Source organism: Hylaeus anthracinus, unplaced genomic scaffold (genome assembly GCF_026225885.1).
Source record: "Hylaeus anthracinus isolate JK02 unplaced genomic scaffold, UHH_iyHylAnth1.0_haploid 12001, whole genome shotgun sequence".
In the NCBI taxonomy this organism is placed as follows: Eukaryota; Metazoa; Arthropoda; class Insecta; order Hymenoptera; family Colletidae; genus Hylaeus; species Hylaeus anthracinus.
Window position 1 is genome coordinate 11,438,578 of NW_026534348.1, and position 16,767 is coordinate 11,455,344.

A 16,767-nucleotide genomic window follows, 5' to 3' on the forward strand; every position below is an offset into this window, starting at 1 on the left:
AATGGTAACGATTTAGGCAACGAATCAACCACGATCGAGAGTCTTTGGGGTTCTTCCTCTGTTCGCGAAAGTACACTTGTCTGGACATTGAAAAAACAGAAAATGAAGTGGAGGGGTTGCTACTTACAGGCCATGGACCCCGTGTACGACGCAGGTACGATCGATGACATCCCTTCCATGGGCTACCGTTTCGACACCGGATTTGCAGCATTTCCGAGTCGGCGCGATGGTGATTTCCCCTAAAGCGCCCTCGCTGGACACGAACGTACCCTCCAGTACCCTCTAAGGAGAATCCATCAGAGTACCACGGAGGTTTGGCGTGCGATCATACGGTTTACTTGTGCAAGTTTTTCGCGTGAGTTTCGATTGATCGCCTTTGTATCGTGTGAACGTTGTTTGCTGCCCTTTTTCTTCGATTGTCAGGGATCGCCATCAACACTGTCAAACGGGTTAACTGGAAAGGTAAGGAGTCAACCTTGATTCGTCCTTCGTAGCACTCGTTAACGATTTGTGTTTGAAAAAAATTGATATCTCTTACTTAGCAAAGGCCTATCGAAACAGGCGCTGCTGCATCTAGGGCATTTCATGTAACTACAGCGTTCTAGTTTTCTAACGATTAAATGTTTTCGCGATGCATCTAATTTATCTAACGAAGACCCAAGAGTGTAAAAATGAAAGATAGCATTCTTTGAAATATCGAGGAATAATGAAAATTCTATAGTTAGCTAATAGGTTTCTTCATGATCTTCTGAGCAAATGTTTTGATAAATTCTTTTGAGTTCCGTTTCTGATGGCAAGCTTGTTCTGAAAATTTCTGCTGACGTTTTGTAGCAATTGCAGTTTGCGAGGAACTTATTGTTAGTTGGCGTATCGATCGAGTATTGTTTAGTGTCGTATCGAGTCGATCCAATCTCGCTAATCGGATTTTTCCATTTTTATTAATTATCAGATGTTGACTCTCATACTTATGGGGAAAATAAAAAAATGTTGTTATTGAGAATGACAGATAATATCTGTATACCACCGCGTAATAGACACCAATAGACACTGTCAACAACATTGCAATACAAGGTACCATTGTAACGTCTGGTAAACAGCTGATTCGAATCGCAGACGCAGCTACGTGTTACGCATGAATTTACGACTTGGAGTATGTCAGTTGACATACTACGCAACACTAAATGTTCAGTTTTATGAATTATTACGATACCTTCGCGAATAAACGTTTTTACAGACCTATTCATCGACTTCTGACAGTGTAAACAAAAGCAGAGTGTGCGCAGTAACCAGCCTTCGACTGTTCTGCTTCTTCTGGCGCGTATAACAAGTTCAATGACGTAGTCGGAAAAATTATTGCTGGTTGAACGTGGCCACGCCTCCCATAATTTCAATCCGTTTTGTTTCTAGAGAAATGTTTGCTTTTTTTTTACATAACAACGTAGGTACGAGGAGAAATTAATGGTACAAAGAGCTCGCGACAAATTTCTCTTTTCGAATGGAAGCACAATTTCGCAATAAAACATTGGTAGTTATAGAGAACAGATACATCCTCACCGATTTCAATGACGATTTAAATATGTTGTAGAAGTCAACATTTTGAACAACTTTTTCCTATATACAGGGTGTCCCAAAAGTCGGGGAGGAGCCGGAAATGGGGGATAGCTGAGACGATTCTGAACAACAATTTCCTTTGCAAAAATGTCGGATGGGACTTCGTTAAGGAGATATTAAGCGAAAACCCCGACCAATCAGAGCGCGCGTAGACCGTTCGAGCGGCCGCGGTAGCGAAGGCTACGCGCTGGCGGCCGCGCTTGTACGCGAACAAGTGACTCGACGTGCATCGAAGGACATTGACGCTGCCGCCTAACGCGTAGCCTTCGCTACCGCGGCCGCTCGAACGGTCTACGCGCGCTCTGATTGGTCGAGGTTTTCTCTTAATATCTTCTTAACGAAGCCCCATCCGACATTTTTGCAAAGGAAATTGTTGTTCAGAATCGTCTCAGCTATCCCCCAATTTCCGGCTCCTCCCCGACTTTTGGGACACCCTGTATATAACCGTCGCTCGACCTTAGTTTCCGAGATATTTGCACTCTTTGTTCAATTTAAAAATAAATTAGTGTATCATATCTATCGCGGTAATTATAGAGAACAGGTACATCCTCATCGATTTCGATGATTGTTAAATATATTGTAGAAATCGACATTGTGAACAACTTGTTTCTATACATATAACCGTAGCTCGGCCTTAGTTTCCGAGATATTTGCAAAATACCATTGCTACTACCAACAATGAATATTGCGTATAGCTACGCGTCTGTGGCAGCGTGTGTGTAAGTGTGGAGTCGTTAATCGTCGATTGTTTACGCCATTGTTTAGACTCAGAAAAAGTCTAGTTTGACACTGACGTCGTTACTGAATGTCATTGATTACTTTCACAGGATTAAAAATGAACTTGCCTGAATATTTGACTATATGCAATAGATATGATACACTATAATGTAGTGTATAAATTATAATTTATTTTTAAATTGAACAAAGAGTGCAAATATCTCGGAAACTAAGGTCGAGCGACGGTTATATGTGTAGAAAAAAGTTGTTCACAATGTCGATTTCTACAATATATTTAACAATCATCGAAATCGATGAGATTGTACCTGTTCTCTATAAATACCAAAACATCCCACGGGGTTGGTGTTATATGTAACAACAGCTTGTATCGGGTTAAACTTCCATTTTCGTTTCTACTTTGCGTAAACTAAATGCTTTTCACGTTTTTAATGAAGTTAAATCTATTTTTGTAGTTAAATTCTTGATTAGTAAAGCTGTATCATTGGAGAGCTGTGAATTGCGAAATTGAGAAGCGTTCGCTAGCGTCATCTATGTGGCATTAATGTAGATGACTTTAAATCTGTTGTTTCAAGTGGTGCACGCGTTTCCATGACCTCCTGCAAATATGTATTAGTGTAATATATTTATCTATCCTGCACGTGTATTTGCCTGTATACAAATATCTTCAACTTTCAAAATTCATTCCTGTACAGGTAAATGAGACTCGCAAATATTTCAATCTTAAAAATACATCCGTATCCTGCGTCATCCTAACCTACATTTTCAAACCGTCTCTCATCCTGTCTTTCCCACTTTGCTTGCTATAAAATAGCAATAATAAATTATCATGATAAAATAGCATGACTGTTTTTCAGTTCCTGTCACGTTTGTATCGAATAAAGTAGTTGTAAACTGATTCCATTCCGAGTTTTATTTTTGTGTAACGCCATCCATTACATGCGCAGTTCGATGTGCGTCATCGTTCCACGATATTGGTCCATTCACATTATCTGTCTCCTGAATCGCTTTGTCAGTTACGGTTTTTCTTGTGTCATCATCAAGCTTTTATGCTTTGTACGTCTACTTATCGACTCAAAATCTCCTACTGTCTTTTTCAGTCCACTCGCTCTCGAAGTCTACTTTGAAATTTTACGCTGTTTGTAAAAAGTGAACAATAGAAAGCGTAAAAGAAATTGAGGATTTACGATGTATCGTTACGAGTGTAGTGTAGATCATGAATAAGTAATCACGTGGATCGTTATTTTAAACGTATCAGTCGCGACGGCGATTTTTTAATCGGTTCATTAATTATTTCTGGCAGGCTTGAGCGGATTCAGACCTCGTCGCCGCTTTCTAGTGTTGCGGTAGGTCGTCGACTGATTAATGTTGCCGAACCCAACCGCCAGACATTTTTACGCTATTTTTACGATAATAATAATACAAGTTATATACAGTGGGAGTTGACTGTATTACGTACATCCATCAATTTACCAAAAAACTTTTGTGTGAAATTGTAGTTTATTAACTTCTTTTTTTTATAATCAATGACATTCTACATATTCTCGGAAATCTCTACAATATAGTTCAAACAACAATTACTAGTTTACATAATTTGCGAAATTAACAAGAAAATACGAAAAATTGGTAGAAATATAGAAGCAATAAGTATTCGCACGGTTCTTATGACGAAAAATTTACAGTAGAATTTGTAACATAAGTACATCAGTTTATTGCTTCATGGGAATTAGAAAACATTAAATTTGTAAAGTAAAGAAAACTTAAAAAATGCTCTAATAAAGGAATGAAAGAAGATCCCACCCCGAATAACATCGACATTTGTGATAGTTAATTTAATACCTAGAAGAGTAATTCTAAAATCAAAAGGAAATCCCACGAAGTATTAATTACTCATAAATTAATGTAAATTTCGTTTTTTTTTTTTTTTTTTTTTAACAAAGTTTTAAAAATTTAATACTTGTACGAATACTTATTGGTTCTGTATTTTTATCGATTTTTTGTTTTTTCTTGTTGATTTCTCACTTATACGAAATATCTAATCTTTTTGTACTGTATCCATTCTAGAGATTTCCAAGAATATGTAGAATATCATTGTTTATACAAACAGAGTTAATAAATTACAATTTCACATAGTTTTTATTGGAAATTGATCGGTGTACGAATACTTTCTACACCCACTGTACATGCGTATTGTTTGCAAATCTGATTTTGAAAATCTCGTTTCTTCTATCAACGTGTAATATATTGGCCTTTAGCTGAGCTTCTGAGGAGTTATTCTTATACAATCTACAGAATAAACAGATGTTTAGGGTGGTCATTTGAACCCCAACACCCTTTATATTATTCTAAGAAGGTAATTAACATGAATTTCGATACGCGTAGAATGTTTAGAAAAATACTATTTATCGTCGAAGAAGGAAATCGAAAAGTTGAGAACGTGTAAATCAATTTTATCCTATGGTGGCCACAAATGACTTCAGTTTCTATTTCCACCAACCAAGCAAATCTTTGAATCATTATAATCCGTTTAGCAAGGTTCAAGCGTATCGTTAGATTCTCGTATACATTTCTATTTGATCCCAATCTCATATAAATATAGGGAAAAAACGTCGCGATAACTCATTTCCTATCACGAGGCTTCTTCGTGACGTTCGCATGGTAGTAGCCTTGAAAAGGTTGTTATTTCCGTGCTCGATTGCTCGTGAGTCACGCCCGGGGGAGTAACGACACCATAATGGTGGTGGCCAACAAGAAGAGCATACACAATTTACGAGTTGATTTTTCTCAAGTAACAGCTCATAGATTGGTAAACAATAGCGTCGCCGAGAACATGATGAATAGTGTTCACAACCGACTTCGAAGCCGGTGTGTACATATTAATTTTCCTACTCAGGAAATTTACCTCGGTACCCTACCGATCATACAATAAGCCGTTCGGTTATGCGACAACACACTAACCGGAAAATATTTTCTTTAAATTATTTCATTTCAGGTTGAATCGGCTGCAAGGTTATCTATGTTTGAAATTTAATTACAATTTATCCAGTACATTGTATTTTCTTAATGTTTGTATTAATATTAGGTAGACTGGAAAGTAATGTCGTTTCTTCTACATTAAATTCAAACAAATTTTTAATAAATTTCTACTTTTAATCAATTACGTAATCGCCCTCGTTATCAACAGCCTTTTGCTATCTAGTGTTCAAATTTTCAATGCCAGATCGATAAAAATCAACGAGTTTGTGAGTACTTTCAACAAGTATTTAAAAATTGCAAAAACGACATTACTTTCCTGTCCACCTAATACATAATTATAATTATTACCTATGGGTGTTAATTAGCAATAATAAGATATGTGTTCTTGTACACAAATATAGAATCAAAGCTATCTTTTGCCTAGTTTCTACCTCAGGACACGATTATAGTTTTATTAATTTTTACTGCACCGTTTCGCAACTAAAATCGCGTAGAAAATTCGAAAATGTAATAGAATATCCGGTGTCATTATACGGCTGGAAACGGTACGTCCTTTTATGTGGAAACTAGCCAAACAGGTTTCGTGAACCTGAGGGATTCCGTAACAAGTTGTTCGCTTGAAAAGTAACGAATATTTCTGTTTACGTAACGTCGAACGAGCAATAGAATTTATTTAACACATCTTGGGTTTCATCTAGCATGTTGCAATTTGAATGAATAGTCTCCTTCCTTCCTTGGATAAAACTACGAGTGATCGAATGCATTGCTTATTGACCTGCATCTTTCCATCAGCCTTCGCGATAACGAAGGTTGACTAGCTTAACTAATAATTTCTGCAGTTTCCATTTGACGAAGATTAGATCTTCGCATCAATTCAATCGAGTTGCGCAAACAAGTACAGTGGGTGTAGAATGTATTCGTACATCGATCAATTTCCTAAAAAACTTGTGTGAAATTCTAGTTTCTTAACTTCTTTTTTTGTAATCAATGATATTTTACATATTCTCGGAAGTCTATAAGATAGATATAGTCCAAACAACATTTACTAGTTGATATAGTTTGTGAAATTAATAAAAAAATGCAAAAAATGGGTAAAAGTATAGAAGCAGTATGTATTTGTACGATTCTTATGACGAACCATTTACAGCAGAGTTTGTAACGTAAACACATTAGTTTATTGCTCCGTGCGAATTAGAAAACACCAAATTTCCAGTAAAGTACTTTTAAAGAGTTGTCCGAATACTTATTGCTTCAACATTTCTATCGATTAATTGTTTTTTTCTTCTTAATTTCGCAACTTACATAAATAGCTATCTTTTTTGTACTCTATCTATTCTAGATCAATTTTCGAAAATATGTAGAATGTCATTGTTTATAAAAAATAAGTTAATAAATTACAATTTTACACAGTTTTTTTTTGGAAATCGATCGGTGTACGAATACTTTCTACACACACTGTATATGTATATTCCCAGTAGTGTGAAACGCGGTTTGGCCTCATTAGCAGTTCCTGCTTGCGTATCTGTATCGAAACGCATCGTTTCGGTCCGCCCCATTAATTAACCATTAAGAAATGGCCGGGAAACTTGACACTAATTCTGGTTCACTCCTTACTTTCGTTTTCTCATCCGCGAAGAGATTAAAAGCTACGCAATATTCTTAACTCAAACAAATAGCAAATACACGCATATAAGAAATTTAGCGTGTTGTCGCATTACTGAATGATTTCAGTGTGACTGAAACTATTGAGTTTAATTTGCAACTTCGTCTTTGTGATTACAAACACAAAGGTTAAACAGATTTATCAATCGAATGAATTCTCTGATTACAATTGAAAATGATTCTTTGTTACAAGAATTGACCTTGTATATTGTTGTAAAAAAAAAAATTACTAATGACTGACAATGAGTGACTCCAGGAATGAAGTACATAGGTCAAATTGACCTGCTTGGTAGTTTCACTGTTAATTTGATTTATGCTTTTTTTTTTTTTTTTTTTATTTCCATCATCGTCAATGTCGCTTACGAAAAGACTCAATAAAATATGCAATAGAAATTTGTTTTATTGATGATGTCCAAACAGAACAACAAGTTTTTTGAATCCACATCATTTTTTTCTTTTTTTTTTTTAAATCATAATGGAAGATTGGATAAAAATAGAAGTATGAACGTTGTTTGTTCTCCAACGCGAACAATTGCAGTGATTTTGTAACGGAAACACTGAAAAAGATGAAACGAGCCTTCGAATGACAAAGTTACGTCACTTCGCAGCCAATAGACATGCGTTTACTCGAGACCTTGGCTAATTGAAAGTAAAACACGCTTCGTTTATCATTGAAAGGGAGATACGGAGGATGCGTTTCGTTTTCGCGGCGATGATCGAGGCGTTCCCTGACGTCTTTCGAGCTTTCTTTGATGAATCGTTGCACGATGATCTCGAGGTGTTCACGAGGCGACCTCGTGCCAAAGAAATGTTGCCTCTTGAGGACACGCGCTGGAACAAAAATATTGTTTTTCCACTTCTTCCACGTGTGGTGACGTCCTAGAACGTCCTAGATGAATCGCCCACGCATCGAACGAGATGCGAATAATTCCTTTTCAACAACTCCGAGATTTATTAATGTTCTGCGTCGGTGTTTCGGTTTTGAGCAGAAATGGGGCAGTATTTATAGCTGTAATTGCAGCTGGCTAGAATTATCGATTGCAATTTTATCCTCCGACGCTCCTACACGTTGGTGATAAGCATTCTTATCTAGGCACAAATCTCAAATATCGAATGAAAGATAAACAATTTTTTACTCGACATTGATGGAATAAAAATTTGAATTTGAATTGCAGAATGATAATGTATGTACGTCGTATCAGTCGAGCGAACGTGGATAAGCTGGCATGCGTTTGATTTTATTCGTTATTCATTATTCAAATGAAATTTTAAGCCTCTGAATATATTTTTTATATAAATTCCAGTTTAGATTTTCTGATACATTTATTATATGTATATAGTAGGTTGAAATGTCTATTTGTTTAAATCTTAAGTGCTACCATAATTAGGTAATTTTTCTCGTAAGTTAACTTTTGTAAGACAACCCTTGGACAACAATTTCTATTCGGTGCATTTTATCAGAACTATGCTGAACCCTCGGCGTGGAGTTTATGCTTTGTGGCACAAACCTGCTTGGCAAACTCGGAGTCACGGTATTGTGGCGAAAGGCATCGTACTACGTAACAGGAATCGTCGTTAAATTGTAGTTCACGTTATGCCTTTTAACCTCAGCGTGCCACATTTAGCTCGTTGATATCACATTCGATCTGAGATCCAACAGACCACAATTGCCATTTACACTTCGAATGTTATTTGTTGTTAGATCTTCTCAGACGATAGTGAAATCGAAACAACAAGTGATAAACTGGTGCTCAGAAATTTGATTAGCCTCTCGAGTGGTTAAAATGTGAATAAAATAGTATCTCCTCCTTGCCTCATAAAACCTTTTCAGAACCTGGGCTTGTCTTCTCTTTGAGGTATTGCAAAATTAAAAGCAAACACAAAAATGATACATGGAATCCTCCTTATCGAATCCTCTTCGAGTTTAATTTTGATATCAAAATGATAAATAAACAGGATGATCCATATGCTTCTTATCAACCATATGAATCAATGATGTCTCTTTATCAATGATGTGAATCATCCTTGTCTTTGTATCTTATTTTCTAATACCTTAAAGAGCACTCGATACCAAGGTAGAGACACTGGATTTAATTAATTATAGTTCTATTACTTGTTTAATCTAGGAAAGTATACTTTGTGTATGTATTGTTCTATTCCGGTTAGAAATATGTAGGGTAATAATCGAGTACGTCATGCGACATTTTACTTTGAATCGACTCTATGTTATAGGAGAAAGAAAGATCTATAGAATCTAACGTGGTCGATAAGTAGAATAGGAACATTGTGGAGTAATTTTTGCCTGGTGCAGGCCTCACGAAGGCTGGCTAACGCGTCTGACCTAACACAACTCGAATTTTCTTCCAAGGCTAACGATGAGTTTTCTTTCTCAACTTGTGGCGTCTACCAAGAATTAACTATGTTGGGAAATTTATTTTTCCGCCTTTAGATACTGTCATCTTTCTTTAAATTTTGTTTTCCTTCCACGTTCCAATATTTCGTTCACGGTTGCTTGGGAGCATAGTTTCGGAGAACGCTGTTCCAAACACTCGTAGCAAATTGCTTGCCACGCAGAATGGGAGAATATCGTCGGTGAAATTGTATATAAGGTGCCTGGTGTCCTCTGTTAGGGGACCAAAATGGATCCATAATTAAATAAAAGGAGATACGATTACACGTTTGCTCTGAGGCTACCAAAACCACGCTTGATTATCAATTCGTTACATACCAAAGAGGAAAAGAGAAATACTGAGCTTTCTTCACTTAAAGTTTTTTTCTTTCCACGTTATTGGGAGCCTAGTTTCGGAGAACGCTGTTCCAAACACTCGTAGCAAATTGCTTGCTACGCAGAATGGGAGAATATCGTCGGTGAAATTGTATAAGGTGCCTGGTGTCCGTCGCTAGGGGATAAAAATGGCCCAAAACACGACGGACATAGCACTCTGTAACGGCGAGAGCGTGTCGAGTGGATCGGGTCGGCCGAACACGCGGATGGCTGCTGATGTGCACGTGATTCCAGCGTGCCACGGTTCCACGGCATCGACCGACTTCCCCCACCTTCGTTCCACACCGATGCAGGCACACCAACTCGCCACCTCGCTATTTATGTACATCAATTTCACGGTAAAAGCACCGTTTTCCCTTTTCCCGATGAGAAAACTCCGAACAAAGGAGCAAAACCAACGGTACCACGATTTCCACCGCGATTAGATATCGTACGATCGATATTAGAGCGTCCTGGCATCGCTGCAGTCAATGCACTTTGTCTCTGCAATGAATTTGTCGCAGTAATGGTTTGAAGATGGACGTATTTTTAAAAAATATTTTGGGAATAAGCAATGCAAATAAACGAATGAATTGCTTATTACTGTTAATAAATACATATTGAAAGGTATAAAGAATCTATTTTTAATCCAGCTTATTCGTCTAGATCCTCTGTATCCATTGTCAAAGTGTGCAGTTGTCTTCAACATTGTTAACAGCAAAACAAAAAAGCTATTCATTTAGTGTTCATATTTTATACATCTTTGCATTGATACACATCCTCATACATTTTCCTACATTTTCACTTGCTAAAAATGCGTAAATAACCGCAGTCTATTTATTATTTTCGTTCCTACTGTTGTAAAAATCTTGAATAAAGTGGGAGTTACTATACCACTGATGTTGTTAAAGCAGTAATTATTTAACTAGAGATTCTGATCGTTCGATATTAATTTTATATTTATGTCTTCAATAACAGATTTAAATCTCTGATTTTCGATATTAACGTACATTAGTGTCACCCATCGGTGGCAATACGAATAATGAGGTACTCGAGGCGTACTCGAGATATTTGTTAAGTGGTACTTACCGAGTGCAAACTGAAAATGGGTTTTTCCCACTGAAAAGTTTCCTGTCGACCACAAGGCTGCAAGCTCTTAATAGCTCAGATTTACGACCACTCCGTTTTTTATCGCTGAATCTTGTTTTTCCATACTTATATAACAATTCTGATTTAAATATTAACTACTAAACTATTAATATTATTACGATAAATATTATTTTACTAAAGATCTCTTTGTCTTTCTTTAAGAATGTAGTTGACGTTCGATTGGCATTTAACGCGACACTAATCTTTAGACTTTCAGTACAATGTTAGGCATCGTCGTGTTATGTAAAAGAAAGGAATTGTAAACAAATTACGTTTCGAGTATTTTTATTCGAGTAGAACTGTTACACGACGAAATGTCGACGACAATTAAAAATCGATGTCCTTGCGCGACACGATTATTTATAATTATTTTTGCCTATAATTATAATAAAAAAAAAAAAAAAAAAAAACAGTACAGATAAAGAAACTATAATAGCCAACAATAGTTAAATTACTGTTATATCTAATCCTAATGCAAATTATCAATCTAAAGTTGCCCGAACACAAACATACCTAAAATGCATTAATCATTACAATATTGTATCGCAGGGTTAATCTCAAATCATACAGTCACCATTACCTCGAACTTTCGCGATAACGTGTTATAAAAGAAAAGTGAAAGAAGAAAGACAATATTATTTCCAAGAGACGTGTTTACAGCCCACGGTGTAACGATGACATGCGTAATAACAAATTATGCACGTAGACTTTAAAATGAGCAAAAATTAACAAGATAAAAAGCTTCGAATAAGAAACAGAAGATAAACAATTTTCGATCCGTTATTTCTTCAATAAAAATCGTAGTATGAATGATATAATTGCTTTATTATATTTCACGTTGAATTAACGGAATCTTATCCGAACATGTGTCCGTTCAATCGAGATAAACGTTGCGAATAAATCGCCGCGCAGAGCCGTTATTCGTCATTCGAGCATTATTAAATACAGTTTTGTTAACGACGGTAGACTTGTCTGCACTTCGATACTGCTCGACGTTCGTAATGTTTGCCTACCTTGAAATTCCCAGACCTTTAACTTCTTGACTAATAATTTAACGAATGCACTGTATGATTATGTATAATTAGACATGGACTAGCCTCTAACGCATATTAGCAACGGGAACTCGACGTTCGAGCACTGTAAAATGGCTATTTTCGCATGTTAATCGTATACGGTGGTTTATACATGTAGACGATTTCTTTACTTCTTTCGAAGCTTTAAGGTACTTTTTGCCCGCGCTTTTATGCTGAATAGAGATTAGTATTGCGTAGGATACAGTTGTGTCTCACGAGTTCAGTGAATAGGAGATAACAAGGTTATTTGGTAGACTTAGTATTTATTTTTGTACAAACATTATTTGAGAGATACCGCATAATTTATATGTCTTACTATCGCACCATCGATTTAAAGAATAAATTTGTATGAATAAGATATTTCTTGATATGATAAATAATGTATATATTTGAATCAATTTCCAATTGAGCTTTTCTGCACGTTGTTGTTCTCGCACGTGTTATGTTCGTGTTTATAAAACACATGATCCAATTTCAGCATTCAGAATGAGTGTATCTTCGAGTAGCAGGAATCCGCGATTTATCTTTCCTCCTACGATTGATTTATGCTTGCGTGCCACGAGAAAATAAAAATACTTCGTGTAAATATCGAAGGCGTCTGCGAGTCGTTCAACATCCATTTTTAAGTATCTTCAACGTCCAACTTCATTCATCATTTGATATTCGAATAAAATCTTGTTCATTCCTATTAAGTGATAAAAATTACATCATTAAACGTATTCTTTAACAAAACGAACCGCTACCGAAGCGAACATTCTCCATTTTGTATCGTATCGAGAGAACCAGTTGAAACTTCAAAGTTTAAACATACAGAGCCTATAGAAAAATGCCATTTCACCTCTATAAATAAACAACGTTCCACGCGTTGGAAAATAAAACGTTATAAACATGTTTCCAATGATAGAACGGGCGGAGGAAAAAAATAGGATAGAAGATAACGAAACGAATCTGTTCAAGATATTGCGGTAAACAATGCACGTGCACAAGGGAGAGTGGTATCTTGATATTTTTACCAGGCATCGATAATAGCGGATTAGAGCTATTTTTGCAGGATCGACGCAGTAGAACCTCTCTGGCGCTCTCCAATTTGATAAGCCATGTAAAAAATCGCTTTGTTTCGACCGTCATCGAATGCGTCACAGGGGGTCCCTTTGTTCTTTGAAAATGCATCGAGACCAGATCGAGCTCTGTTCATTCATTCGTTAATAATACGCGTGCAGGCTCTCCATTTTTATCGCGTTGCGCTATTTTCAGCCTTCTAAATCATGTTTCTTGCACGTGGATGTATACATAGTATAATAAGGCTTTTCGCCAAGGAAAAGAAATAATTCTAGAGATAGCGAGTTACAGAAAATGAGCTTAAACGGGACTCGCGAGCCTTGACGAAACTTTCCGCTAGAGAAATAATTACATATTTCTAAAGATAACGAGTTAACAAAAATAAATTTAACAGTTTGCTGCCAGACTAAACTTCGTGAAAATTTCTCCACGGTTGAAATGTTGTCTCGAGACTATTGTAGCTTAAATAATTCAACACGTTAACCTCACCAAATTCCCAAATCCTATTTGGATCTATTTTTATTAAGGCGTCACCATCGAAATTAATTTTTTTAGTTCCTTAATGAAAAGTCCTGTCACCCATTTATGGATAACGTTACCACCAACGTGTTACACGGAGCTTGCGAATTTTGACGAGGTTGCAAAAATGTGTAATACCCCGAATCCCAGACTGTATATGGTTTCTAATTGCATGGACACAAAGTTTCAGCTTTGTAAAAATGTCCAATGCGTGTTAACGGCGTTAACCGTTTTCGAGTATCACGTCAGGAAAATAGATTTTCCTTACGTGACGATGCGTTCCGTTGAATCGATCACGCAATAGAAACGTGTGCTGGTGTAAAACGACACACTGGATGGAAAAATTGCCTGGAAATTGTTGCACAAGATTCGTAACTGGATCCCATTCCGCGAATACCCGTTCGCGTGTCGTCAACTCTAACGGTGTTCCGTTGGCTTTGTTCGATAGAAAAAGAGTAGAATTTAATTATAACACACTTCATTCAAATATCACATTAGTTTCCCTTTCTACATATGTTCCTCCTTTACATGTACTTTCTTACCAAATTATTGTATATGAAAAAAAAAATATAGAAGGGCCTGTGTAACTCATTATTAGACTGCGGATTTTATGCATGTATGATATAAACTGATATAATAAACACATGGTGAACATAACCGAAAGTGCGCTTATGTAAAATGAAATAATATCATCATAATAATTGTAGAGTATATTTAACGTTTATTATGTACATGTTATGTATGTTTTTTATATTATTATAAAGTATCGCATTATAGTGATAAGAATAACAACATAATACTAGTAATTGTAGAAAATGTTCTCCAAACATTACCTGTATTTTATATACAGGGTGTCCCAAAAATGTTGGAGGTCTTTGAAAAGGGTGGTTCAGGGGGTGATTTGAAACAACTTTTTCCTTAGCGAAATCGTTGTCCGAGGCTTCGTTGAGGAGATATTAACGGAAAACACTGACCAATCAGAGCGCGCGTATACTGTTGGAGCGGCCGCGATAGCGATGGCTACGCGCTAGGTAGCCGCTCTCGTACGCGAACACGTGACTCGACGTGTATCGAAGGATATTGACGCGGCCGCTCAGAGCGTAGCCTTCGCTACCGCGGCCGCTCCAACGGTATCCGCGAGCTCTGATTGGTCGGGGTTTTTTTATTAATATCTACTTAACGAAGCCCCATCCGACATTTTTGCAAAGGAAAAAGTTGTTTCAAATCACCTCCCGAACCACCCCTTTCAAGGACCTCCAACATTTTTGGGACACCCTGTATTTTTTGTGTACTATTACAAAGTACAGCATCATACTGATGCAGTCTCCTAGTGCTCCTCGTAAACAAGTTAGACAGTGTTTATCAATTATGCAGCACGATAAATGTAGCTCCATAGACAAGTACACAATGCGACGCGAAACTTTGACAAAGCGTGGTCCCGTTGAATAGGGAACAACGAAAGAATCGCACTTTGTTTTGCGCAGGATCAATAAACGACGCATGATTGAAACATAGAACAAGTCTGAAATAACGGTGTGTTTTTCTCTCCCGTGAATAGCAAAACGTTTCCGTACACAGCGCGCGTCGCGTAACGCGTTTCTGCTCTTCCTTGAAACCAAGGACGGGATCCGTGATGCTACTAATTATTTTTCTGCCGCTCGCACGCCTGGTAACAATTCATTTTCCTTGCAAATTAGCAGGCTTTGGTCCCGTGACGGCTACCAAAGTTCGTATCGACGCGTTGCAATGATCATCAGGTTGAAACCTACGTTATGTGTATGTATATGTAGATATACTAGATATACATTGTAATAGAGATCAGGTTGAGGATTCAGAAGGTTCGTACTTTAATGTATCAACGTAACGAATGAATATGTCTATTTGAAATAGAGTTATAAAGGATTAAATACAGAGGCACAGAATTGATTTCTACACCTGATATACATGTATTCCGGAGGGAAAAATCAGTAGTGGCAGGTGTTTCTGGTCGTACTTGGTCAGACGTTTTAGTCAGACTTGGAGAGGGTTGCGAGGCACGAGTTATAACCAGGCAAACACTGTTATATTATTTGAAATCTGAGACTGAGTTTTATTTCTTCCTAGGATACAATTTATAAGTGCGTGTATACAGTCTCTGGCCATACATTACGTACATTTAATTAAAATAAAATCATATTATTCATGTTTTATTAACACGTTCACTCCGGCGTGTACCACCAAGTGGCTCACACTTCCAATAGCGAGAAACACAAATAGCAGCGCCGTCGCGAATGTGTTAAGCAACAACATCCTGAGGTCCCCTTTTGGAGAATCTTTCAAACCAGCCGTCGTTTGTACAGTGGCAGAGCGCGATACATGAATGTAAATAAACTAAATTAACTAGGTAACCGAGTAAATGTAGGCGTCGACGGTTGTTATCGTTTGATACTACAGGACGGGTGCATTGTGGTCTAACGACAAACAATGGATTGATCGCGTAGCTCGCGACTGAAACGCGTTGCGTTACGCTTTTTTATTGGCCCATTAATTAACCTTCTCGCGAAACGGCTGCGAGTCGTTAGAGATTGCGATTAATTGGAGCCACGGCATCCTTACATTTATTGCTGTCTTCTGCGGTAGAGTACTGAGGCAAATTGCATTCTACAAGGATGTTAGTTAAATGTTTATGCTCTATTGAGGGGGCACATGCTCCAAACAATTAATTTTATTATAAGACATATTACTTTTATTCATAAAAGTATGATGTAATGTAATTTGACTGTAACACCTAACGTACCAGTCATGCATTTATTCGCTTTTTACATTCATTTAATTTTTGCCTCACTTTGCATTTGCATTTGCAGTTGCTTAGCTCTCTCTTTTCATAATTGTCTCGTTAGAGATGTCAGTAGCTACAACCAAACATAGCTACAGCCGTTGAGGGTTTGATTGTATGTCGTATGAAAATTATTAGGCAAGTTTTATGAGGATATGCTGTTAATTGACAAGACTGTGATTAAAATTGTAAGATAGTACCAATCATTTAGGCCTGCCCGCTTTCTGGTAATGAAACTTGGTTTTTAATCAGAAAGCGACCTATTTTAATTTTTTTTCTGAGAAAGTACCATCTCCAAAACATGTTTCAAAGGTGTCACTTCAAGAGTACAAGTGTGCACCAATAACATCTTCATCATTATTTCAGTGTCTACGCCGCGAGGCTGCGCTCGATTTCACTTTCCG

The 16,767-nt window shown here is 37.1% G+C and overlaps 1 protein-coding gene across 1 annotated transcript in view; it reads left to right on the plus strand.

Moving 5' to 3' along the window:
* The first annotated feature begins 263 nt into the window (after window positions 1-263).
* LOC128890765 (quinone oxidoreductase) overlaps window positions 264-16,767 on the plus strand; it is a 28,886-nt gene continuing 12,382 nt past the window's right edge. The window contains exon 1 of the mRNA XM_054149586.1: window positions 264-462. The gene's annotated coding sequence lies outside the window, so the exon portion shown is untranslated. The remainder of the gene's footprint in view (window positions 463-16,767) is intronic.